This window comes from Pongo abelii, chromosome 4 (assembly GCF_028885655.2).
Source record: "Pongo abelii isolate AG06213 chromosome 4, NHGRI_mPonAbe1-v2.0_pri, whole genome shotgun sequence".
NCBI classification, from domain to species: domain Eukaryota; kingdom Metazoa; phylum Chordata; class Mammalia; order Primates; family Hominidae; genus Pongo; species Pongo abelii.
In genome coordinates, this window is record NC_071989.2 from 17,624,700 (window position 1) to 17,650,377 (window position 25,678).

The following is a 25,678-nucleotide window of genomic DNA, read 5'->3' on the forward strand; positions in this document are numbered from 1 at the left end:
CTGCAGCTGGGGCTCACCCCAACCTCGCTGCCCGCCGAGGTAGCGGAATCGTAGTCGACGTCGGGAGCGGGCTGGACTGGGGTCTGAGAAGGGTAGCTGGTGCCAGGGGGTGTCATTCATCACCTCGAGGCAGCTCCCTAAGTCTAAGCGAGAGCCCGAGCACTTCTTATCCAACGGTTCCAAATAAATGAGGGGGAGAGAGAGAGAGAGAGAGAGAGAGAGAGTGAGAGAGTGAGAGAAGCCCACGGACAGCCCAGGCGGCGCGGCGGGGGAAGGGGGACGCAGGAATGGAGGAGAGGAGAGGGGAGGCGGAGGGGGGATCTGAATAGAGGGCAGTTAAGAAACGATGGCGGGGCAGAGAGTTGGAGGGGAGGGGAAGGGAGGTGGGGGGAAGGGAGGGACCAGGATGGAGGACAGGAGAGAAATGGGGGTGACTGTGCTGGAGGGGAGGGGAGGTGGGGGCCCAGAGCTGGGGGGAGTCAAGGGGAGGCGGGCGTGTCCAGGCTGGAGGGGAGAGGGGAGGGTCTGCGCCGGAGGGAGGGGAGGGGAGGGGAGCAGAGGGAGTGCAGGGGGTGGGGAGCACGGAGCTGGAGGGGGTGGAGGGGAGGCGGGCGGGGCGCCGGGCTGGAGGGAGGGGAGAGAGGCGGGCGGGAAGCGCGGGAGGAGGGAGGCTGGGCGGGCGGACGCGCGGGGGGAGGGCACTGGGCAGGAAGGGGAGGGGGAGCGAGCGCGAGAAATGCAGAGGCTGCAGCGGCGGCGGCGGCGGCAGTAGCGGCAGCGGCGACGACGGCGGCGGCAGCGCTCCAACTGGCTCCTCGCTCCGGGCTCCGCCGTCGAGCCGGGAGAGAGCCTCCGCCAGCGGCCAGGCACCAGCCAGACGACGCCAGCGACCCCGGCCTCTCGGCGGCACTGAGCTAACCCAGGGGCTGCACAGGCACCCAGAGCCGGTAAGGAGGCGCGCCCGGTGGCCCCGCGCCGCCGCAGACCAGGGGGCCTCCGTCCCCCACCGCACCGCGCCGCGCCGCGCCCCGCCCCGCAGCCCCCAGGCTCTCCGTTCGTGCAGCGGGCAGCGGGGATGTGGGCCCGGCTTGGACGGCAAGGGCCTGGGGTCCCTCTGTGAGGGCTCCGTCGCACTTCGGGGATCCCGGGTGATGGGGGGCCTAGAAGTAGGAGGCTTCAGCCGCTCGCATGGTGGAGGGGTGAGGGGGGCGGCGAGGTTGGTAAACGGAGCTGGGGGGAGGGGGCTGTCGGGGAGAGAAGCTGCGGGTGACGGGAGGAATTGCCGAATGCGAAACCCCCTCAGTGCGTTGAGTCTCGGGGAGACGGTTCTGTGGGCTGAAGGGAGCGCTTCCGTCATCGGAGCCCTTACCAGCCTGGGAGAAAGCGCTCGGGGCGAGGGGCTCAGCAGCCAAAGATGGAGGGTGGGGGTGGGGTGGGGCGGGAGTCCGGGGAGAAAGAAGATGGGGAATCTGACCCGATCAGAAGGAAGTGGGTGGCTTTTTCCTTTGGCAAACGGGTTTTCTCGACCCATGGGACTCCTGGATCTTGGTTCTGGGGCCAAGGAATACGAGGTTCACACGGCGACGTGCACTCAGAAGCACCTCCCAAGCAGATCGGAGCCCCAGCCTCGTCCGTGGCGGAATTGCCTTCCCACGAACCCGTGGGCTGCCTCGGAGCGGTTTGTTTTTTCGAGCCTTTGGTTCCAAGAATGCGCCAGGCGCCTCCGCCCTGGGCCCCGGCCTCGGCCCCGGCCCCGGCCCGGGGGGTGTGGGCTTGAACCTGACAGCGCGCGGCCCTAACTGGGCTCAGTCCCGCTGGGAGCGTAGGGTTGGGGTTGAGCAGCTTTTGCCCAAAGCGCTAAAGCTGAAACCTGGCGCCCGGTTCCTGCTCCCCCCGCCCCTGTCCCCCCTCTATTTCCAGAAAAATAAAAATTGCGGAATCCTGGATCCGATCGCACACACAATGCGCGGCTGCTAACCGCATTCTTTTCATGAATATTCATCGAACGCTTGGCCAGGCTCCTTATCTTCGTCCCCAGAGACATTTCCGCCTTGAAACGAACTCAGTGGACAGCCCTTGCCCGTGTAATTCTCACTCTGCTGAAATTAGCACAGCGCACATGGGTGCATTTTTTAGTACCTTGTACAGGGTTGACACACCTCTGTCTCCCCCGCGGCCACTCGCACTGTGGGGCGGGCTAAAACCCAACACTAGCATCGAAATGGCCTTCTGCTATAGGGTTATGGACCGACCCTCCACCCCCACCTCCCGGGATTACAGCCCGGGCCAACAGACCCCCAGTATACTGCAGGCAAAATGAATGAATCGGGACTGTAATTACCTATTCCTTTGTCTTGGCCTCGCGCATGCGCCGGAGAGCAGGGTGTGGAGGGCCCGGCAGCCCCATCCCATCTCCATCATCCAGCCACCCACTCCCCTCCCGAGCCGAGGAACAAAGGCGTTTGCCCTAAATGTTGCGGGAAACCCTTGGACACCAATGACAGTTTTTCCCGCCTGTGTGTGTGTTTCTTCTTTTCCAGGCTGTCTCTCATTTTTTGCTTTCTTGCTGATTTCAGTTGACCAAAATTAAGATTTGCCTTGATGATGATGAAGGCAAATTGTGGATTAAATATTTTGTACCCGCACACTGCTATTTTCCTTTCTAGTGCTGTTCATTGTTCTTTTTCCTGTAACATATCTTACTGCAGTGAGGGTGGTTTTCTTAATTTGCATCAATTAACCGTTTGACAGATCTTTTTTGGTCATTTGATTAAGGGAAGGTGGCCTCAAAACTGTCAGTGGGCGTTGCCTCCAGTGACACCACTTGGGGAAAATTGAGACATCTTGGCGTTTATTCGAACAAGATGGCCTACAAAAACCGGAGAGAAGAAAATGATTACCTTGTCAGGATCCTAACCCTTTCTGTTTTCTCTGGACTCCGACCTCATTGTTTCATTAAGGATTCCAAAAGGCGAATGGCGTCCAGATGGAAATCTACTGATGGGGGGAGAAAGAAGGCAGTCGTTGGGGTGAAGCTGGTTGATTAGGTTCGCAATGATTCCTTTTTCCCCATTACCTAACAGAAGCCATGATATACCTTTGATGGCTGATTTTCTTTCAGATGATCTATTTTCCAGGTTATGGCCATTTAGATTTATTTTCAGGTAGTTTGTTTTTACCACACAAAAAGGGACTTATTGTGTATATCAAATAGGAGCCAAATATATTTTTTGCAGTGGTAGGTTATGTTTAATAGGGTTTTATGCTTAAGTACTGTCAGTACATCCTGTTGGAATAACGCGTGGCAGCAATGGAAATCATCTCTTTTGTCCTTTTTGATGAGAACTTGATATTGACCACGTTTAATATATCAGGGCCCATCTACTGGCTAGGGTGGCTGTCTAGCTGTCTTCTAGGTGGCATGGATTGTACCCTCTGTATTCCTTAGTATTGAGTAGTTTATTATGATTTAGAGAGCTACGTTCTTTCTTTTTTCCTTTAGGTTGTGTTTTTGGCGAGGGGTATGTTGGAATATAGAACAAATTCAATAGCGAATATACACCAGCATGTCCCAAATTCAGTAAATCTTAGGTTTTTGAGTGAGATAATATTTAAATCGATTTTTAAAAATTATTAGAGAATTAAAAAATTTCTATCAGTTCGCTTATTCTTTTAGCCAGCTAGCTTTTTTGCCAGGCTTTAGCAGGTAGAGAAATTGAGCCTTTTGATAAAATGCACCAACAATGACAGTGGCATTTCTGTTCTTTAACTGGTACTCAGTCTGCCATTGTGACGTGTAGAAGAGAACCTTATCTCCCCACATCACCCTAGTTTAAAGGTCCAATGGGAGAGCCCTAAACATTTAGGCTGTCTATCCTTGGAGGCCTCTTCATAATCCTGGATTTACTAGGATCCATAATCCTCCTGGATCTTATGGTGCAAGAGATGATGCGTTCTGTCTCTTTATTTTTTAATTTCACAATTAAGAACACTTTGAAGCCATTTTCATTCCATGGTCAAGCGGAGTATGACATCAGAGAGAAACTTTCATTTGGGGGAGATTTGATCACTCTAAAATGGATGTCTGTGTTATTCACGGAAGTTTTGTAAAAATTGCAAAATCCACACCCATTTTTAAAAACAAGGTGTCATGTATATACACATGCACACATATACATACTTGTTTATACACACTCTAAAATCTTATGATTAACTTGAAATCAAACTGGTTGGTATGGAATATTATTTTATAGTGCTTTGATACTGGTCTTTGGAACATAATCAATTTCCGTCTTTCTAAATATGTGTTTGAAAGGGAAAGCCTAGCAAGTCTATTAGTAAGCTCACTTCCCATTTATCCCAGTGTACCTGGAGCATTAAGCTAAGACGTTCATCCACAGGCTTAAAAACTTACATCAAACACTACTGAACTTTACAAGCTGGAATAAACAATGCCTACTAAATAAAAGATTTATGAAATTGTTCTGTCTTATTTTTGTGATCTCTTGTAAATGTTTTTTTTTAATATCCAAAAAGACCTGTGAACTATTATTTGTCAGAAGCAATTGCCCTTGGTATGTGATTCTATTGAAAGAAATGCTTTGATTTGTCCAGACCTTTATCTTAATGTAGTTTGTACCTACTTATTTCACATCTTCTTTCTCTTCTTAATGATGGTCTTAGCTGGTACCCTGGAAACCAGGTAACTGCTGGGGAAAAACACTGAGTAGGTATTGTTATATCAAATTTTCTCTAATTATATCTAATCCTTTAGATTTATTGTATTTCTTAAGACATTAGATAAGCCAGTGAACACGAGCTTTTTTCTTTGGCTTAATTATAGTGGACAAATATTAGGAAGTAACTGTGAGGTTGCAAATAGAATACTTTGAAAGATAAAGTACTCTTTATGTGTTTTGGGGTAATGTTTTTGGAGTGGTTTCTCAGGATATCATGTAAAGACACTGGATTTGAAGAATCTAATAATTCCTATTTTGGGGTTATAATAAGAACTACATATGATATCTAAAAATGACTAAGTGTGGAATGGCTGGCTCTGAAGGGCTCCTCAACCTCTCAGTCTCCATTAGTGATATCAATTACACTGAAAGTGTTTTCAGCAACTGAAAGTGTCAATCAACACTTCCAGTGTAATTGACATCACTAACTAATTTCAGTATATTCAGCTGTATTTTTGTTCCAGCTTGATTAATGAAGCCCGGGGGACCCCAGGAGTATTAAGTTAGAAGTAGGATGTCTCAATCCTAAAGGGGACCAAATATCATGGTTCCTATTTTCTGTCCTTGTGTTTGTAGATATTTGTAATTCTGTATTGTATAGGAATTAGCCTGAAAGTATATTTCATGATATCAAGATGGCCACCTTCCTTGAATTCCCCAGGTCTGCTTATACTTATGTAACTTAAGAGGTGGCATTTAAGTTCTCTTGAGAAAATACAAGGGTAGTCTTGAAACCACAGCAGTGCCCAGCCTGCCAAAGGAAGGCTTTTGTGAAATGCCTTTCCAGCCACAGCCTTTGAGGCAGACGTCTAGGTAAGTGTCACATGAGAACAGATGTCTGGTAAATGCTCTCAAGAGTAAAAATCAACCATACAGGGTCCATTTCTCACCAGAATGTAGTTCAGTTGTAATTTTGAGGAGCCACAAGCCTAAGAAGGAAGCAGTGTGATTAAAACAGCATTCTCCTTTTCCCTCTAGAAGTCAGAAATGGGATGAAATGGGAGGCAGAGAGAATGAAATAGTGTGTTTTTCTTCTGCACCCTAAGGATTTAAATAACATAAAAAATTATTTCTTAATGTTTTACAGACTTTCCATACTCAGTACATTTTTGAACAAAAACAGGGAAAGCTGAGATTTTTTAACTCAACAAGGCCTTCAGTGCTGAGAGGTGGTGATTGAGCAGGCTTGGAAGTCTAGGAATACATTCCTGAAAGCTTTAGAGATTTAGAAATAGAAACCATCTGCAAGCACCACAGGGGCCCAGGGCATAAGGAAACACTTGAGGATAATATAGGAAAATGGTGTGCAGTGGAGAAAGCAAAGTATTTACACAATATTTTCCCCTTATCACTTAAGCATTTTATAAACTTTTTTTTTTGGTTCGTTTTGAAGGAGGCAGGACTGGACTTCACTGGTTTGTGTTTTGAACTTCTGTTTGAAGTAGATATTTCAGCAATTTGTACGTTGTGTAGGGAGTATAATATTTAGAAAGCATGATTTGGAGGGTTAGGCATGGTGGGGATGGACTTTGGAGCCACAGCACCAGGTTCGAATCTTCTCTCAGCCATTTACTGGTTGTATGATCTTTGGTAAATTGCTTACCTTCTCTGTGCCTCAATTTTATTTAGAAAATGGGAATTGTGATACACGGTTACTGTAAGTATTAAACAAAATTGTCATGCACTTAGGACAATGCCTTCTTATATTCAGTGCATCTTTTTAACCAGTCACTGTAAAGGAGTGAGAATATCAGTTTTCTTTACTGCATCCTTCATCTATAGCTATTCATATGTTTGTTTCAAAGAGAGCATTATTGCAAGACAGGCTAATGGTGGTGCCTTGCTCAGTAGGTAGAATATAGAAGTCTGTGGTTTAGAAAAGTCCTCCAGGTGTGGTTAGGAATACCCTAAATACGTCAGTAGTTCATGTGGACTAAGTTTCAAAAGTCCACAGTGGGTAGGTTAATACAACCCAGCCTCCATACTGAATTTGTATTTTTTTTAATTGAAGGGAAAAAATGAAAGTCCTTGGAACTTCAGAGACAGGATTACTGCTTTGATATGTTGAGACCTGGACTCACCCTGATTAGCTGTATGACCTTGGGGTGTAGATATAACTCATTTAGATTCCTGAAAATCCTTAGCTTTGTTGTGTCTCGAATCAGATGTATCATTAGCATTTGAAAGAAGTCTAAGTCATGAGTACTAAGGTTGATAAGCCAACTTAGGTATTTTACATTCCATATTAGTCCCACTACCTCCACCTGCCCCGCCAAACAGGCATCACATGCCCACCGCCTCCATACCTGGAGTAAAACTGAAAGTTGTATTATGTAGGAATGTAAAGATGTTGTGATCTATTGACAAATCTTTGGAAGGAATTATCCCCGTGGGGACCTTAGTAATCAGGAACTCTGAACAACAAAACAAAAAAGTCTTTGGAATTTCAGATATTTGGGGTGGATCAATTCTGGAACTGGTCTTAACATTTCAGACATTTACTTCAGGGATATGCCCAAGGGATTTGCTTTTGTCTTTCTGGACACTTTGTTGTTGAGCAAAGGTGAATTCACTCTCATTTTGGGTAAATTGTTGTTTAATAGCTTCCTTAAACAGGTTTTTGTATCTTACGGATTCTGGAGGGAAGTCATATATTTTACTTTATCTGTCAGGTGTTCACTGTAAGGAAGGGGATTTTAGATATAGTGGTATGTCTTTTAAAAAGTTTCCTAGGATTTCAATCCATGTCTGATGGAGCTACACTGTACTTCTCCTAAGCCTTGGCCATTTTATCTTAGGTAATACGGACTCTTCGGGGGGCGGGGGGGAAGGGGAAGGGGGGCTCTTGAATAAAATGGGTAACCTTTTCACATATTGACATCTTCAGTATTAATTTAGAGAGAGCGATACTAACTTCTTCAATGAAAAATTACTTATGGAAGAGATCCAGTGTATACTTGTAATATTTCATCAGTATTACGTTAAATTGCTTGTAGATGAGAGGTGCTTCTTGTCACAGTGAATGGAGGCTAATACCTTAAGTCATTCCTTTCTAGTATGATGATTGTGGTTGCTCTTACTAAGGACTATAAATGTAGATTTGGTTGATACCTTCACGTTTCTCCTTGGACATTGCAGATGGAAGTCATAACCCCAAATGTCTTACTTATCTGCAATTTTGCTCTGAGATACGGACCAGGTTCTAGTAGACCCTCTGCCACTGTGTAGTTAGTGTTGCCTGATTAGAAATAAACCAAGTCCTGCCTAAATTTGTCAATCTGTTTTGTTCCGCGTCCACTCAGGATTCATTTAGAGAAAGCCAGTGGCTGCTTTTAACCACTATCGAAAACTCAGTCCTTTGTAAATACTTCCCTTGGAGCAGAAGGTTTAAAAGCTTATGACTAAACACTCATTTTGGAACTCAAAAGAATCTTAGAGAAGTTAGTGGGTTGCTCAAGGTCCCACGAGCTGCTTTTGGGCTGCGTGGAAACCCAGGTTATTTCCCCCTAAAGCCTTACTCCTGCTGCCCCTCTCTTCTGAGAGAGAAGCAGAGAATGTCTAATTGAGTCACTCTTACTCACTGTCTGCAACGTAAAAATTTTTGTCTACCATTTTTTTTTGTACCCTAGAACCATGAAAAAAAACAACAACCAGTCTGGATCCTATATCCGTTTCACGATCTCCCTCAGAGGAGACCTCTTCAGCCTTTTAATACACCACACACGGCCTTTTAATACACCACACATGCCCCAGGGGGGCGCTGCAGTCACTACCTGCTGCCACTTCACCCACAGGCCATCTTCCCCTCAACTTACCCCTCTCTGCTTCTTACATTATGTGCACGTGATTTCCTTTATATGCCAAAAAGTATATGGCATGCACTAAAATAACTTTCTTCATAAAACTAAACTTTAGTTTTTCTAAAATTTAAATTAAATCCTTGTTTTTCTCCCAAAATGCACAGTGGTTGGGGGCTGGGGAGCTGGCGATGGTGGGTATGTGTTTGAAAAGAACGCCAGCTGGCTTTAGACTTATTTGGGGGCTATAGAGCAAACGGAGCAGTCAGGCATCCCACCCACCCCTGAAATGCTCGGGGCCCTCTTGGCAGATCCAGTGTGCACGTTTTTGCGGCAGGTGGTGGATGGAGAGCTTTTATGCCGATTTCTAGCGTTATCTGGCTTATTGGTTTGAGAGCTGCATACAATGGGATGTTTAATCTTTTTTATTTAAAATTACCATTTATAGTATTTGGGGTGATTTAGAGGATTTAAAAAATCTGTTAGATTCTGAAGTAGTCCTTAAAATATGTAACGTAAAGTGCTTAAGATGCTAAAACACTTTCTAAAGCATACTATTGGGATGTTTGAAACATGTTAGTAAATGTAAACTGTGTGCATTTGTGTTTGGATAATCTGTGATAAGTTTAGTTTTTGATGAGACACAATTTTAATTTCACATTTAAAATGATATATTGAGGTCAATAAGAGCAGCTTTGAATTTACATTTTCCAGAGAAACCCACGATTAATAGGTAACTTTTATTTTCATAATGCTTTTAATTATTACATTTATGTAGATTCAGAAGTGGATATATTCCTAAAATAAACCAAAATTAAAACTTCTTTGTCTTTTTAAAGAAAAGCTGTGGTTCTGTTAGAGAAAAATACTTCTTTTTTAAGTTTATGAAGAAATAGATGTTAGATAAAAACTTTTCCTGGTTGAGCTTTCTAAATTACAAGTTCCCTGAATTGCTTGGCAAAGTGACTTTGAAAAGACCCACTTCATTTTTCCTTTGACAGTCTATTCAAAACACCATTACCATGTAGACTAATACAATAACCAAGGTAGATAGTAACAAGATCTAATGGGGGAAATAGTGTATCAAAAGGGGGAAAACAGTATCCACTGACAGAGAGAACTAGCTCTTTCTTAAAGAGACAGAGAAGAAAGGTTTCCTCGGAGTTGTTGGGTCTTCATAGGATGCTCTCCTGTCCTTCTCTGAGCTTGCCTTGGAAACTGTAGAGGCTGCAGGAATATTTGCTGTCTTTAACCCTTACTAATGTTTTCAGCTATTTCAGTAGAGGATCACAGTGTCTGTATTTGCCTTAGGTGTAAGATGATTGGAGAAAAGGAAAATGTAGAGAAATCAGATTGACTTTAGATGGACAGGCAGAGAGTTCTGGAGTGATTTCTCACTCCTTAATTCTGCAATGCACCCAGAAGGCAGGGTGAGGTTAGGTGATCACCTGGGTATTTACTATAGCCATTATTACTATGATTAGATAAAGTGTCCTGGAATCTTCTCTGAATAACTCATTTTTAATTTTTTTTTTTTTTTCATTTTGCTCTGTCACCCAGGCTGGAGTGCAGTGGCGCAATCTCAGCTCACTGCAACCTCTGCCTCCTGGGTTCAAGCGATTCTTCTGCCTCAGCCTCCCGAGTAGCTGGGATTACTGGCACCCGCCACCATGCCCAGCTAATTTTTTGTATTTTTAGTAGAGACGAGAGTTCACCATGTTGGTCAGGCTGGTCTCGAACTCCTGACTTCGTGATCCACCTGCCTTGGCCTCCCAAAGTGCTGGGATTACAGGCATGAGCCACCGCGCCCATCCTTTTTTCTTTTTCTTTTTTTTTTTTTTAGACAGTCTCACTCTATTGCCCAGGCTGGAGTGCAGTGGCGCAATTTCTGCTTACCACAACCTCTGCCTCCTGGGTTCAAGTGATTCTCGTGCCTAGTAGCTGGGACTACAGGTGTACGCCACCAAGCTCGGCTAATTTATATATATATATATAATATTTTTTTGACAGAGTCTCGCCGTGTCACCCAGGCTGGAGTGCAGTGGCACAATCTCGGCTCACTGCAACCTCCGCCTCCCAGGTTCAAGCAATTCTCTTGCCTCAGCCTTCAAAGTAGCTGGGGCTACAGGTTCCGCCACCATGCCCGGCTAATTTTTTTGTATTTTTTAGTAGAGACGGGGTTTCACTATGTTGGCCAGGCTGGTCACAAACTCCTAACCTCAAGTGATCTGCTCGCCTTGGCCTCCCAAAGTGCTGGGATTACAGGCGCAAGCCACCATGCCCGGCCAATAACTCATTTTTCTAAGGAAGAAAGAAAGAATCTCAGTTAACAATTGGTGATGACAGTGCCTCCCAAGGCTTCTCATAATCACCCAACCTCAGGTAAACAGGGTGAATGCCACCTTATTGACAGGAGGTTTATTGTGGCACTGGGTTTTCCTCAGTAGCCCTGGTGATCTGTTGTTGAGAACCCAAGCTCAGATTTCCCAAGGCTCACACAACTGGACTTTAGAAACCTGGTTCCAGAATTTTCAAATGTTTGGTTTTCAGACAAATAGTAACAAGTGTTTGTACCAATGTTCTTCAGGAGGTTGTTAAGACAAGATTGATAATGCTTCCCAGGTATGTGTTTCTTTTTCTGACTCACAGCTGCATGTTACTAGTTTTCCTCATCTGACCCAATGATTGTCTGATGGAAAGTCTCATGGAAGGTTTGGTTATCCTTTCATTGGTAGAAGAGACAAAAACAGGACATAAGTGGCTTATTCCATTCACCTCTACTTTTCTATTGTAACTGGATTTATTTCTGCTATCCAGACAGAGAGCTTGGGATTTGATTTCATCTGTACCAAAGTTTTCTGGGTGGGCAGGTACAGGGGCTCATCATAAGAGAACTCAACTGACCACAATGCAGAGAGAGGTAACTATCCAATGGAATGGTAACATGGTTCCACTACGGTAAGAACTGTAGTATTAAATGAAATGAATTCTTAATGGGAAAGGAGTCCTATGAATATTTCTAAGTTGTTATGTTTAACTTAACTAACTGTTAAATGCAGGGAATTTAACTAAAAAGTGAATTTAACAAAGAAGTGAATTTAAAAGCCAACAAGCTTCATATCTCTCCACCTCACCCCAAACCCGTGTTAATTAGCCCTTCTTGCTTAAATCAAATCACCCTGTTGAACTTTAATGCTGTGACTAGCAATGTATTCTTTGACCATATCCTTGTTTCCAGCAACAAATACTGCCATTTAAGGGGAGAAGGAAGTGATGGATAGAGGGACCAGTTGGCAGATTGGGACACATGTACACACACTATTCCTTTAACTTGCTTTCTTTAGACCCGTAGTTCCTACCTGTGAGTCTCATTTCTGTATTGATCCACATTGGCTAAGCATACGACTAAAGGGGAATTCTTTGTCTTTTCTTCAGTGAGCTAGCCAGGAATCTCAGAAAAAGGGCAAAGACTTCCAGAATGATGTAATGCTGCAAAAAATGTTACTGCTGTTTCTAAGGGGAGTGGAAGAAACCCAAGCCAGTTTTGAGTTGAGTGTGCTTCCTGTTGGAAGGCGGTGAGAATTCAGGGATGTATACCTATTTAAAAAAAAAAAAACTCTTAGGATATCACACAGCGTGGCAAACCAGCAAGCCCTGACCTGTTAGCAGTTGTTTGCATAGTTTACCAGGTAGAGAAAGCATCCACAGATAGAACCAAATGTTTGAGGACACTAACATGCACTGTGGTTAGTGTGAGGTTTAATTGGCTGGGGACACATTTCCATTTAAATTTGATTCTGATAACACATTTAACTACTTCCCTAGCTAATTACACAGTTCCAGGCTTGAGAGAGGAAAAGGCACCTGTGAGCAGTGGCATGTGTTGTTAAATAAGGTTTGAAAACCCTTCCGAAAAGGAAGAAATGGCTGTACTTGGGGACGTTTGAGCATAGTAATTGTGAAGCCTTGCTCCTGGCTGAGGGGAGGGGAAAGAAAGCCCTTCGTTTCTGCTCCAAGAAGTGTTCAAATTCCCCTTATGTGGGCAGAATTTTTGGTAAGTACAATTCAGGAAGCAAAACTGCATTGTTCTAGGTCAGCAGTCAATGACCTCTTGTTTCTGAGCCCCTCTGTTCCCTCCTCATTGTGTGTTCAGGGGATGAAAGCACAGAGCAGGAGAAGAGGAAGGGAAGTCTGGGAGAGGCTGGGAAGATGCACCCGCATTAACACAAGTTGGGGAGGCACCAATGCTCTGCTTCTGTGTCTACTCAGGCTGCCATAACAAAATAACAAATGGGATAACTTAACCAAAATATATTTTTTCATAGTTCTGGAGGCTGGAAGTCCAAGATCTACATGTTGGTAGGGTTGGGTTTTTTTTTTTTTTTTTTTTTTTTTTTGATGGAGTCTTGCTCTGTCACCCAGGCTGGAGTGCAGTGGCACTATCTTGGCTCACTTGCAACCTCTGCCTCCTGGGTTCAAGCAGTTCTCTGCCTCAGCCTCCCGAGTAGCTGGGATTATAGGCGTGTGCCACCACGCCCGGCTAATTTTTTTGTATTTTTAGTAGAGATAGGGTTTCACCATCTTGGCCAGGCTGGTCTTGAACTCCAAAGTGCTGGGATTACAGGCGTGAGCCACCGCACCTGGCCCAGACTTGAGTTTTCTAAATCAGAATGGAATGATCCTGGGGAAGCTCATTTTAAAATCTCCTACCCAGAGTGGCAATGGTAGAGAGCCCTTCTTGTTCTAGACAGAAGAGTTGACCAGATGCCTAGGCCACTTTAAAATCCTATTCTAGCATCTGTGCTTTCTTTTAGGAATTCATTAGACAGACTCTTAACGGTGGAACAGATTTTACTGGATAGAAACTTGGGGTTGAAGACAGAAGGCAGGGGCTTGAATAGAAGCAAGTGCAGGAAGAGTGGTGGGGGTTTTGACAGAAAGTTTATGAATCAGTGGGACACTGAGGAAAGGGAAGTGTGTGTTGGGAGTCATGGAAATCCTCCATGACTATAGAAACCAAGGCTAATGAATTTTGGGGCCTTTCCAAGCAATAAAACAAGTAGTGATACTTACAGGGATTCTTTTGAGGGGCATTCTCAACAAGTGTGGATGTGGGTATGTCTACACTTAACCCTTTTGAGATGGTCTTTTTTATTATTATTTTATTTTATTTTATTTTTTGAGACAGGGGCTCGCTCTGTGATGCAGGCTGCAGTGCAGTGGTGCGATCTCAGTTCACTGCAACCTCCGCCTCCCGAGTTCAAGCGATTCTCCTGCCTCAGCCTCCCGAGTAGCTGGGATTACAGGTGTGTGCCACCATGCCTGGCTAATTTTTGTCTTCTGTTTTAGGGGAGATGGGGTTTCGTCATGTTGGCCAGGCTGGTCTCCAACTCCTGACCTCAAATGATCCACCTGCCTTGGCCTCCCAAAGTGCTGGGATTACAGGCCACTGTGCCCAGCCCGAGAGGGTCTTTTTAAAACAGTTTACGACTTTTAGGCGTACCCTGTCAAGTAATTCAGTTATTGCTTTCCTGGCTCCAGTTTAAGGTCACATTATGTTAACTCTGGCAATACAAATATTGCCTCATGAATCCCCAGTGAAATTGGGAATAACAATTTAATTTTACTACACTAGATAAACAAACCACTAGTCTTAAAAATAATTGAAACGATGCTGTTTAATGTCTTTTATAACAACTTTCACTGGTGAATTGTTTTCTACATAAAACATAGGATGTAAGTTATTGTAGAATTTAAAAATTTAAACTCTTAAAATTTATGCAGTGTCTATTTTCAATGCAATGTCATTGAGGACCTTTAGCACTCACTTTCCTGGTAGATAGCACCTTCTTCCAATCATGCCAGAAAACTAGGCTTGTCTCCTGGAATTTCCCATATGGCCTCCTTCCTGGGTAGTGAAACTCACATATGTCCATTTCCCTCTACTTGAAGCCTTTACTCTAGTGGAAGCTTCTATCCTCTTGTGGATCACTGCCCTAATAATCTCCTAAATCCAAGCATGACATTCCTCTGCTTAAGATTTTAGACCTAACTCTCCATTAAACCTGGAATAAAATGCCAGCTGTCAGCATGTTCACCTTCTATTTTTGTCTCTTACCTCCGTTCCTACACACTCTCTCACCCACCCTCTTCAGCCATACCAACAGGCTCCCAGGTCTCCCAGGGCTCCAAGCTCATGCCTACTGTTTTTTCTGCCTGGAATATTCTTTTCCCCACTGTTGAAGTTACTCCTAGTTCAGATCTCAGCTTAAATGTCACTCTTGCAAAGATGTTCCCACACCTCCTGGCACTGGGCATTTTTGTCCCTGCATTTGCCAGAATTGATGAGATTATGTAATGTCTCTGCTCCTCTAGATTAAAACATCCAGGAGGCAGGGATGTGTCTGTTTTGTGGACCCATAACAGTGCCCTATAACAATTTCGGATCCATACCAAGCAACCCCATGTCTATTCAGTGTTGAAGGCTGTCTACAGTACATTATGTTCATGGAGAGCACGTGTCTTCTGAACGTCGCCTTTGGCAGCTGAGATGACTTCCATAAATGGGCCAAAATTTCACCTCATCAGTTGTGCTTACTGTGAAGATGAATAGCTGATGAACTCCAATTACAGTAATTATTCTGTTTCCAGGCAATAACCTTAGTAGTAATTGTTCTAAAGCCCTGAGACATTACAAGTAATGAGTACTGATGGCTCATGCATCTGAGCGTCCTCCCAAGGTAGAGTCTGAAATGAAAAATGAAGCTGTGTATTATTTGAGGGAGACAAATAGTATTACATTGTGGGAACCTTTCAGAAACAACACGATGAGTGAAAGCTGAGGATGATTGTGGTTACACTCCTCGTCTGTCCTTCTAGATTATTGAATGCTGTTGGTCTGCTTTGGATCAATCATTATTGAACAACTTAACTGAATGCATTTTAGTAACCGCCTTTGTGAAGTTGCGAACATCAGGCCCCTAGAAAAGCAGGTGGCTTGAAATCTTTACACATTATTCAATTATAAACCTAATGAAGTAAAAATGAATTTAGCTCTAATTCTGCGCTGTGACTACTTACTCTGCATCGTGAGTTCTGCGAGGTTAGGACCTTGCTTTGTTCATCTTTGGACGTCAGTTTCTAGCACCTAACCGAACCTGTGGTCCAGTAAAGGGCTGGATACGTGGAAGGGCATGTTTCGTGGCCATGTGACATCATGCTGTGCAAATAAGGCACATTTCAGAATGCTGTCCCTTTCTTTACTTTGACATCTAGGAACCAGCTTGTAACAAACCTTTGGCAAATATCACCGTGGATTTTTCTTTTTCTTTTTCTTTTTTTTTGGAGGAGGAGGTAGGGGCACAACTAAGACATCATTTGTGATTTACTCCCCCTCCTCTTCCATGTCACATACCTCTCTTAGATGGTCAACATTCACCTTCTGCTGTCTCATTTCTGAGACATGAGACAGCCATCATGGTTTTAACTAGGATTATTAGAAATATTTTTGTGTCCATCTTGAGATCTCTCATCAGATCAATGTCTAGTTTTCTTTTGCTGATTCTTATTGATGAAATTCTTATTAAATAAAAAAGTGTGTAGCTTTTCACAATGGTATGAAATTGATTTCTAAAGTAACCTGTAGTTAAATAATAATGCAGGGTTCCAGTAAGCATGTCTAGTTCTAGCAATACAATTTACTCATTCCAAAACATTTCTGGATGTTGATCCTTTATTTGCAAAATTTTTATTTTCATAGGCTTCTGGTTTGCATATTAAAACTATAGTTGTAGTTGAGGTGATGGTAGGGGTCTTTATTGTCTATACCTGTGAGCTGGGTTGAAATATAAGACATTCTCATACCATCTCTATTATCTATGCCATAAACACCTGGCACTTTATTAAATCAATACTTGGTCTGAAGATTGTCTCATTTTAAATGAATTCAGCTCATGAATTGGCCAGTGGCATCCTCTTCAGCTGAAACTCCTATATCTCCTTCCCCTTCTTCGTGTTCCTCCCCTAACATACAGCAGATACTCCCTGGGTAAGATTTGAAGGAGCTGGCTGTGGGTCATCTAGTCCAGAAGGCCATGTCAGTGTTATTTAAGTCAGGTAGTAGAATGGGAAGGGCAGTTTGCAATTAATTTTTTATCTTAATGTTTCGAGTCTCTAATGCACCATACTGCCTCCTGATTTCTCACAGACCTACTGTATGTTTTGTTTGGAAGCCTTGGCTCATCTTGTAGGTTGTGTACTTAGCTGGAATGACACGGTATCGACGATTGAGCAGCAATTTATGACAGATGAGTAACTAGGTGACTGATACGCCTTTTGATGTGTATTTCCAAGTAGATGATATTTTCTTTTCTTTTTTTTTTTTCAACCTTCTGATATGATTTGCTAGTGATGGAGATGGTGTCATTTTGGTTTCAAAACTGGAAAATACAGGCCGGGCGCAGTGGCTCACGCCTGTAATGCCAGCACTTTGGGAGGCCGAGGCGGACGGATTGCCTGAGTTCAGGAGTTCTACACCAGCCTGGCTAACATGGTGAAACCCCGTCTCTACTAAAAATACAAAAAAATTAGCTGGGCGTGGTGGCGCATGCCTGTTGTCTCAGCTATTCAGGAGGCTGAGGCAGAAGAATTGCTTTAACCCAGGAGGTGGAGGTTGTAGTGAGTTGAGATCTCGCCACTGCACTCCAGCCTGCACGACAGAGTGAGATTCAGTCTCAAAAACAAACAATCAAAGAAAACAAGCAAAAAAACACAACTGGAAAACACAAACAAGCCCAAGGAGTGACTGGTAGATGTTTAGATTCTACCATTTCTCGATTTTAGGAAATGTCTTTGTGTGTCTCAGTCTTCTGCTATTGTAGGCACACAACATACTTCAACTGTATGAAGATTATTCTATTCCTGCTCTATAAATATGTTATTGGATTGGATGAGCAAGATACACACTTACACATTTGAAGTTATAAGCAAAAAAAAAAAAAATTATGTAGTTAAAAGGTACAAATAATTGCTTTTGTGATGAATTTGTTCTTTAAATGAAAGATCAGTGGCATTTGTTCATGTATTTCTCAGATAAAACTTCCTAAAAGTGGTTCAAGTGGCTTCAAAATGCCAAGAATATGTTGCAAACTTGGTTTTTTGTATACAAATGAACAGCTGTCATGAGGTTTTTCTACCTTGTGAATGCGACGTGGAAACATACAAACCACATTAAAATATTGCAGAATTAATGTTTGTTTATTGATGGAGTTGGGAGACGCATCTCCTTTAAGTATCTTACAATGGGTGAAGGCAAACAAGGAAATCAGTAATTACGGCGAAGCAAATGTTGGTCTGTAGATACATGCGGTAGAGATATAAACAGCAGATAGTCATTAAGTTTACTACTCCAATCAATTATATTCTTTTTCTTTAATCTGTCCCTAGATCCACCCCTTTTGCCTGACTAAGCCATGTGAGATATTCCAGTTCAATTAGCTATTACTTAAAGAGTTTTATGTGAATATCACTGTAGAGAATATGGAAGAATTCAGCATTGACTACATTTAGTTCAAAGGTCTTAATCACTAGATAGAAAAGAGATTTACACATCTTAAATTTCCATCAAAAAGCAGGTATTTGGGGATTAGAAACTGAAGGAAAAGATTTCCAAGAGTAGCTAGTTCTTAAAACACAGTAAGAATATGCTTTAGCTCTTGAACACAGTGTTTGTAGTTACTGTCGGACTCCTTGGGGAAGTATCTTCTGCTGGGGCTCTCACCTGACAGGCTAACTGCATTAAGATGGGCCACTCAGCTTGAGAAACAGGAAGAATTGCTGTTGCTCTCGTCTGCTATTTATGTTTTTCTTTTTTTTTTTTTTTTGAGACTGAGTCTCACTCTGTCACCCAGGCTGGAGTGCAGTGGTGCGATCTTGGCTCACTGAAAGCTTTGCCTCCCAGGTTCACGCCATTCTCCTGCCTCAGCCTCCCGAGTAGCTGGGATTACAGGCGCCCGCCACCAGGCCAGGCTAATTTTTTTTGTATTTTTAGTAGAGACGGGGTTTCACCATGTTAGCCAGGATGGTCTCGATCTCATGACCTCGTGATCAGCCCGCCTCGGCCTCCCAAAGTGCTAGGATTACAGGCGTGAGCCACCGCTCCCGGCCTGCTCTTTATGTTTTTTCATATGAATTACATTTCCTTACATCCCTATTCAGATGTCGATGTTACTTTTGCTCAGAAGTGCTCTTTTCTCTTGACTCCTGAGTTGCAAATAGCTTACCAAGGTAGCTGGGACTCTTGACCATGATGTTTTTTAAAATGAAATCTGTCAACAAACGAAAGGCAGGATTGGTAACTAGTATTTTATCATTCCTCTAGCCTTCATCCTCCAGCTTGATTTATACTAAGCACCACTGAAATTGACGATTGTTTCTCATGACCCCACAGGGAGATTCCTTGGATGTAGGAACTCTGCCTGATTTTTGTTTTCCTAGACCTTCAGACACTACTTGGCCCAGAGTAATTGCTCTTTATGAATCACTGCTTTAGTCCAAGCTTGTCCAGTCCTCTGCCCAGGACTGCTTTGAATGTGGCCCAACACCAGTTTGTAAACTTTCTTAAAACATGAGACTATTTTCTTTCTTTTTTAGCTCATTAGCTGTTGTTAGTGTATTTTATGTGTGGCCCAAGACAATTCTTCTTCCAGTGTGGCCCAGGAAAGCCAAAAGATTGGACACCCCCACCCTTGCATTTAGTCTTTAAGACTATTCTACCTTGGGGGAGAAAAGCAAAAATGATTTCTTATTACATGTATTTAAACCAGTATTTACATTTGTAGGGATCCTGGGCAGGTTATCCAGAGAGCGAGTTTCTTTTCTTTTCTTTTCTTTTTTTGAGACGGAGTTTTGCTCTTGTTGCCCAGGCTGGAGTGTAATGGCGTGATCTCGGCTCACTGCAGCCTCTGCCTCCTGGGTTCAAGCAATTCTCCTGCCTCAGCCTCTGGAGCAGCTGGGATTACAGGCACCTGCCACCATGCCCGGCTAATTTTTTGTATTTTTAGTAGAGACGGGGTTTCGCCTTGTTGGTCAGGCTGGTCTCGAACTCCTGACCTTAGGTGATCCGCCTGCCTCTGCCTCCCAAAGTGCTGGGATTACAGGCGTGAGCCACCGCGCTCGGTGGAGAGCTGGTTTCCTGATTGATAAAATGTTCACTCCTTGTTGATATCCTCTCCTGTGTAGTTAGATGGCTACTGAATATATCCTGAGAGCAGGTCCTAAGAGTTTATTTTTCATGTTATTGTTGAAAAAAAAAACCAGAAATATTTTAATAATAGGAATTAAAGATATGAAGACCCTGATATCTGAAAGCTGAGTGGTTCAAATATGGTGAGCAATGCACTCTTAACTAGACCCATATCTTAAGGGAAAAAAATGTTTTTAGTAGTTTTCTTGGTATCTTCTAATCTTCAGAAAAAAATTCTTAATAGGCAGTCTTGATGTAAATAAATCACAATTCTGTATATTTAAAAAGCTGCTTGTGCTACTGTGTCATTCCTCTGGAATTTTCAAAAGCTGAGATTTTTCTGTATACTTTGAAAGCTAATGAAATCTACCAGCCCACCGGGTAGTAAACAACCAAGAATTCTTGATGGAGGTATTGTAAAGAAAGGTGATAAGGCGGCTGGGCGGGTGGCTCACGCCTGTAATTGCAGCGCTTTGGGAGGTCGAGGCGGGCGGATCACGAGGTTAGGACATCCAGACCATCCTGGCTAACACGTGAAACCCCGTCTCTACTAAAAATATAAAAAATTAGCCGGGCGTGGTGACGGGCGCCTGTAGTCCCAGCTACTCGGGAGGCTGAGGCAGGAGAATGGCGAGAACCCGGGAGGCGGAGCTTGCAGTGAGCTGAGATCGTGCCACTGCATTCCAGCCTGGGCGACAGAGCAAGACTCCGTCTCAAAACAAAACAAAACAAAAAAGAAAGAAAGTTGATAAGGCTATCTAATGAAGGACCCAAAGAACTCTCACTGAGCTCACCCAGAATGCTTTTCTGGATTAAAGCACAGACTGAGAACCTGTTCTTAACATTAGTGACTCCGGTATGGCTTATTTTGAAGATAGAAAACTGCCTAAATCTATGGTTGAGCTTGCACACATTACAGGTCTCTGGAAATAAGATGCTTGAACAGGTTCTATAATCTGGTTCTTGCTAGGTGAGTGTCCCCTGACATTGCTTTCTTTTTTTTTTTTTTTGTGATGGAGTCTCGCTCTGCCACTCAGGCTGTAGTGCAGTGGCTCACTGCAACCTCCACCTCCTGGATTCAGGTGATTCTCCTGCCTCAGCCTCCTGAGTAGCTGGGACTACAGGCATGCACCACCATGCCTAGCTAATTTTTGAATTTTTAGTAGAGATAGGATTTCACCATGTTGGCCAGGCTTGTCTGGAATTCCTGACCTCAAGTGATCCACCCACCTCGGCCTCCCAAAGTGCTGGGATTACAGTCATGAGTCACTGTGTCCGGCCCCCTGACATTGCTTTCTAAAGTAAGATTACCTGTATTCTCAGTGTTCGCCAAGCATGTATGAAACACAAGATGTATTAAGAGGCTATTTAATTACATAAATGCTTATTTGGGGGATTCTTGTTCTCAGTGGCCTTCTCTCTTTTGGATGGATATGCACGGTTTGATTGGCACTCCTATTGACACTTTATTTGGTTTGTGACTTGTTTGTCTAGGTGCCTTTCTATTAATATATTTTTTCTATTTAAACTGCCCTCTTTTTTTCAGTACAGCACTGGACATTTTCTTTGAAATCTTCCAGATTCATTTGGTTGTCTTCCTCATCTCAGCTGTCTTATGTAGGAAAAGTGGTCACTGTTCAGTCAATTCATTCTACATAGCTGGCTATCTGAGTTTTTTTTATTGAAACCAAAATAAAACTTCAAAGAAACAGAAGAAGCTGAGCCTCCCTCCCCTCCCTTTCAACTAACACCTACTGATGTTTATCTTGGAAATAATTTGATGTTTATTTGATGAAACCTGTAGTTAAGTGTTAATGGAGACTAACTTCAAGCTTCAGAACAGTGAAGAGAAACCTTTAGTATTGTGTGTCTAGCATTTGATGCAAGTGCTCTGTGGAAACCATGGAAGCTGGGATAAAAATGCTCGCCTGATCCCCAAATAGTCTCATCTGAATGTACTGAGGCATCACCGCATTCATTCCAAATGTGAACCTGACCTACTTTTCCCCTTCATCTCCTGCCATCTCTTCCCTAGTTTGTCATCTTCTTTTCCAGCACCATGAATGGTTCATGCTTTCTGATAAATATCTGATGTATGGCATCAATTATATGACTATTTAAACATGACTCATAGTGAACTGTATTTAAATATTGATATGACTCCATGCGTTTTCAAAGAATATGTGGAATGTTCTTTTTGAGTGTCAGTTATTAATCACCTGTTTTCTGTTCAACTTTGGTTGTCTTCAGTAAATTTTAATATCTTTCCCTTCATGAGGACTTCCCAGCTGTCTGATCAATGGGTAGGAAAGGATAGTTGGTTCAGTGCTTGCTCATGTTAGCCCTGTAAGAAGTCAGCTCAGTTTAGTTCATCCAATAGTTGGGGAATAAAACCACACAGTTCCCTTCCTTACTTGATATCAATCAACACTTGACTAAATCTTACACCCTGTCTTCAGCTGTTTTTTTTTTTCTTTTTTGAGACGGAGTCTTGCTCTGTCACCCAGGCTGGAATGCAGTGGCATGATCTCAGCTCACTGCAACCTCTGCCTCCAGGGTTCAAGTGATTCTCCTGCCTCAGCCTCCCGAGTAGCTGGGACTACAGGTGCCCGCCACCATGCCCGGCTAATTTTTTGTATTTTCAGTAGAGACGGGGTTTCACCGTGTTAGCCAGGATGGTCTCGATCTCCTGACCTCATGATCTGCCCGCCTCAGCCTCCCAAAGTGCGAGGATTACAGGCGTGAGCTCGGCCCAGCTCTTTCTTAAAGAAAGCCTTGGCAAATGTGGAAATTCTCCCTATTCACTATGGTAAATAATTCTTGAGGTCACTAAACTCAGGATCTAAATAAAACAGATCAATGTGTTAGTACATGGAACAGAAGGCCATATTTTTGGTGATAACCGTTGACCCCACACTCACCCTGGGGTCTTGGTGTCAATGTCAGGATGTGTTTAAATACCCTAGGCTGTCAATCTTGTAATACAACTTTGGTTATCTTTCTTCTAGAGCCTTGCAAAGTAAAGCTGATCCTAGTTAGGACACAGTTAGGAATTTGGATATATGTGTTGTATTTGCATGTGATACTGCCCTTCATTTGAAAACACAGGCTTAAATTAGTGAAGTAAAACTCTTTTAGTCCGGATTACCCCCAAAATCTGTGAACTTGTACTAATTCAAAATCCTCTTTGCTGGTAACCGTTTTAATGAGGTCTTTGGAAATTTTATCCTGGTAGCATGGAGGTGTTTCTTCTTTTCATTTGTCTAGTTTTGTAGTCAACTGTTTATAGAGATGTAATTTTAAAGTGACCCTATGCTATGGTTTGCATATATGTGTTCCACCAAAATTCCTATGTTGGAATCTAATGCCCAGTGTGATAGTATTAAGTAAGAGCTGGGGCCTTTTGGGAAATGCCGAGGTCATGATTATTCCACCTTCACTAATGGGATTAGTGCTGTTATAAAACATGTTGAGAAAAAAATAAAAATAAAGATAAATAAATAAATAAATAAATAACAGGTTGGGGCCCAGGAGTTTGAAGCTGGGGTGAGCTGTGATCATGCCACTGCACTCCATCCTGGGCAACAGAGTGAGGCTCTGGCCAGGTGTGGTGGCTCACGCCTGTAATCCCAGCACTTCGGGAGGCTGATGTAGGCAGATCACCTGAGGTCAGAAGTTCGAAACCAGCCTGGCCAACATGGTGAAATCCTGTCTCTACTGAAAAATACAAAAATTAGCTGGGTGTAGTGGCGGGCACCTGTGATTGCAGCCCCTCAGGAGGCTGAGGCAGGAGAATCAGTTGATTCTGGGAGGTGGAGGTTGAAGTGAGCCGAGATTGTGCCATTGCACTCCAGCCTGGGTGACAGAGTGAGACTCCTCTCAATAAAATAAAGTAAAGTAAAATAATAAAATAAAAAACAGAGTGAGGCTCTGACTCTTTAAAAAAAGAGAAGTAATGTGCCCATTTCATCAGCACATATACTAAAATTGGAACCGTATAGAGATGAACATGGCTGCTATGCAAGAATGACAGTGCAAGTTTGTGAAGCATTCCATATGTTTTGAAAAATAAGAAATAAAAAAGGTTGAAAGGAGTGCCCTAGTCCCCTTTTGTCTTTGATCTTGGACTTCCCAACCTACAGAACTGTGAGAAGTAGGTATCGATTCTTTATAAATTACCCAATCTAAGGTATTTTGTTAGGGCGGCAGGAATGGACTAAGACACCTACTAAACAAAAAGACAAAACTGTTGTGATTTTGATCTTAAGTTGGAAACATAAAACCATCATTACAGAGAAGGCAAAACTAGGCAAAGATTTATTTTTTCAATGGCATTTAAAAATATTTAATAGTTTCTTTTAATTATAACATTACAAAATAACACCTTTTAGTCTGGTGAGCACAGGCTTGCCTAGTGTAGCATGTGCCAGGCAGACCACATTCTAAGCTTTACACAGATTGACATTTTACTTTTTTTTTTTTTTTTTTTTCTTGAGGCAGAGTTTTGCTCTGTTGCCCAGGCTGGAGTGCAGTGATGTGATCTCGCCTCACTGCAACTCCCGCCTCTCAGATTCAAGCGATTCTTGTGCCTCAGCCTCCTGAGTAGCTGGTATTATAGACATGTACCACCAGGCCCGGCTAATTTTTGTGTTTTTAGTAGAGACGGGGTTTCGCCATCTTGGCCAGGCTGGTCTTGAACTCCAGGCCTTAAGTGATCTGCCTGCCTCAGCCTCCCAAAGTTTTGGCGATTACAGGAGTGAACCACTGCGCACGGCCCAAAGATTGACGTTTTAAAATACAGCAGCTAGATGAGGTGGATTCTATTATTATCCCATTGTACAAATGAAGAAACTGTGGCACAGAGAAATAAATAATAGGTTACGTAGCCCGTGTGACCCAGAACATCTTAGTTCATGTTGCATGTCTCTCATTTGCTGGAAGCATATCAGTCAACAAGAAAATTATTGTTTTGCTTCCAGTTCGAGTAATGTTCCTGTGACTTCTTTAAGTGCTGTATATTTGCTGCATTTGCTGGGAGTGAACAAGGCCCTGAAGCTTTCGTAAATCTGTGCAGGAACTGGAGTGAGCCAGTGTGTGCCACCATGGGTGTCCCTCGATGTTCTCTCCTGTCCCTTCAACTGTGCTCTGCGGGAGTCAGGCCTGTGGGGACAGTTCGCAGGAACAAAACAGAAGCTCCAACCAAGTGCTGCAGGATTTAAGGACAAGGCTGCAAAACAAGTACATGGAGCTGGCACACAAACTCAGGGCTTTCTGAAACGCAAACTTCAGCGTTTAATTAAATGGGGGTAGGAAGGGACTCTCAACGGAGATACTGAACTGCACTGTGTCTCTACAAAATGTGAGTGTCCCACATTTTAAGGGTGAATGGATATCTCTAAAAGAAAACACCTCTGTCATTCACGTCTATTCTGTATGCTTTCTTGATTGGCTGAGAAAGGAGTGAAATCATGCTCTCCTTTCATTCCCCTCCTTCGACTAGGAAGGCATTCTTTGATGCACCATTAATAGTTTTAGCAATTACTCTCAACCTTAGTGAATGTGTAACTCCTGTTTTCATTTAAATTTGATCAATGACTCAGTTGTTATTAAAATGCAAGAAATAGTAGAAGTTTTTGTATATATATACCTGTGATGAGTGCGGGTGAGGATTGTCCTGTGGTTTTATTTCTCTTTTTTGTTCGACTTTATTTTTTAGATCAGTTTCATGTTCACACGAAATTGAGTGGAAGGTACGGAGGTTTCCCATACAAGTCTTGTGCCCCTCCATGCATAGTTTCCCTCATTATCAACATCCCCCAACAGAGTACATCTGTCACGATTGATAAACTTGCATTGATGCATCATTGTCACCCAAAGTCCTTTGTTTACATTAGGGTTCC

At 43.1% G+C, this 25,678-nt stretch overlaps 1 protein-coding gene and 1 non-coding gene across 2 annotated transcripts in view; both read left to right on the forward strand.

Annotated features, from left to right (window-relative positions):
* Positions 1 to 700: 700 nt before the first annotated feature.
* The window catches only part of BASP1 (brain abundant membrane attached signal protein 1), a 58,968-nt gene continuing 33,990 nt past the window's right edge, over positions 701 to 25,678 (forward strand). Inside the window, exon 1 of the mRNA XM_024247150.3 lies at positions 701 to 947. The gene's annotated coding sequence lies outside the window, so the exon portion shown is untranslated. The remainder of the gene's footprint in view (positions 948 to 25,678) is intronic.
* LOC112133590 (U6 spliceosomal RNA) lies at positions 23,736 to 23,840 on the forward strand. Its single transcript, XR_002915224.1, has one exon. It is a non-coding gene; the product is annotated as a U6 spliceosomal RNA (small nuclear RNA).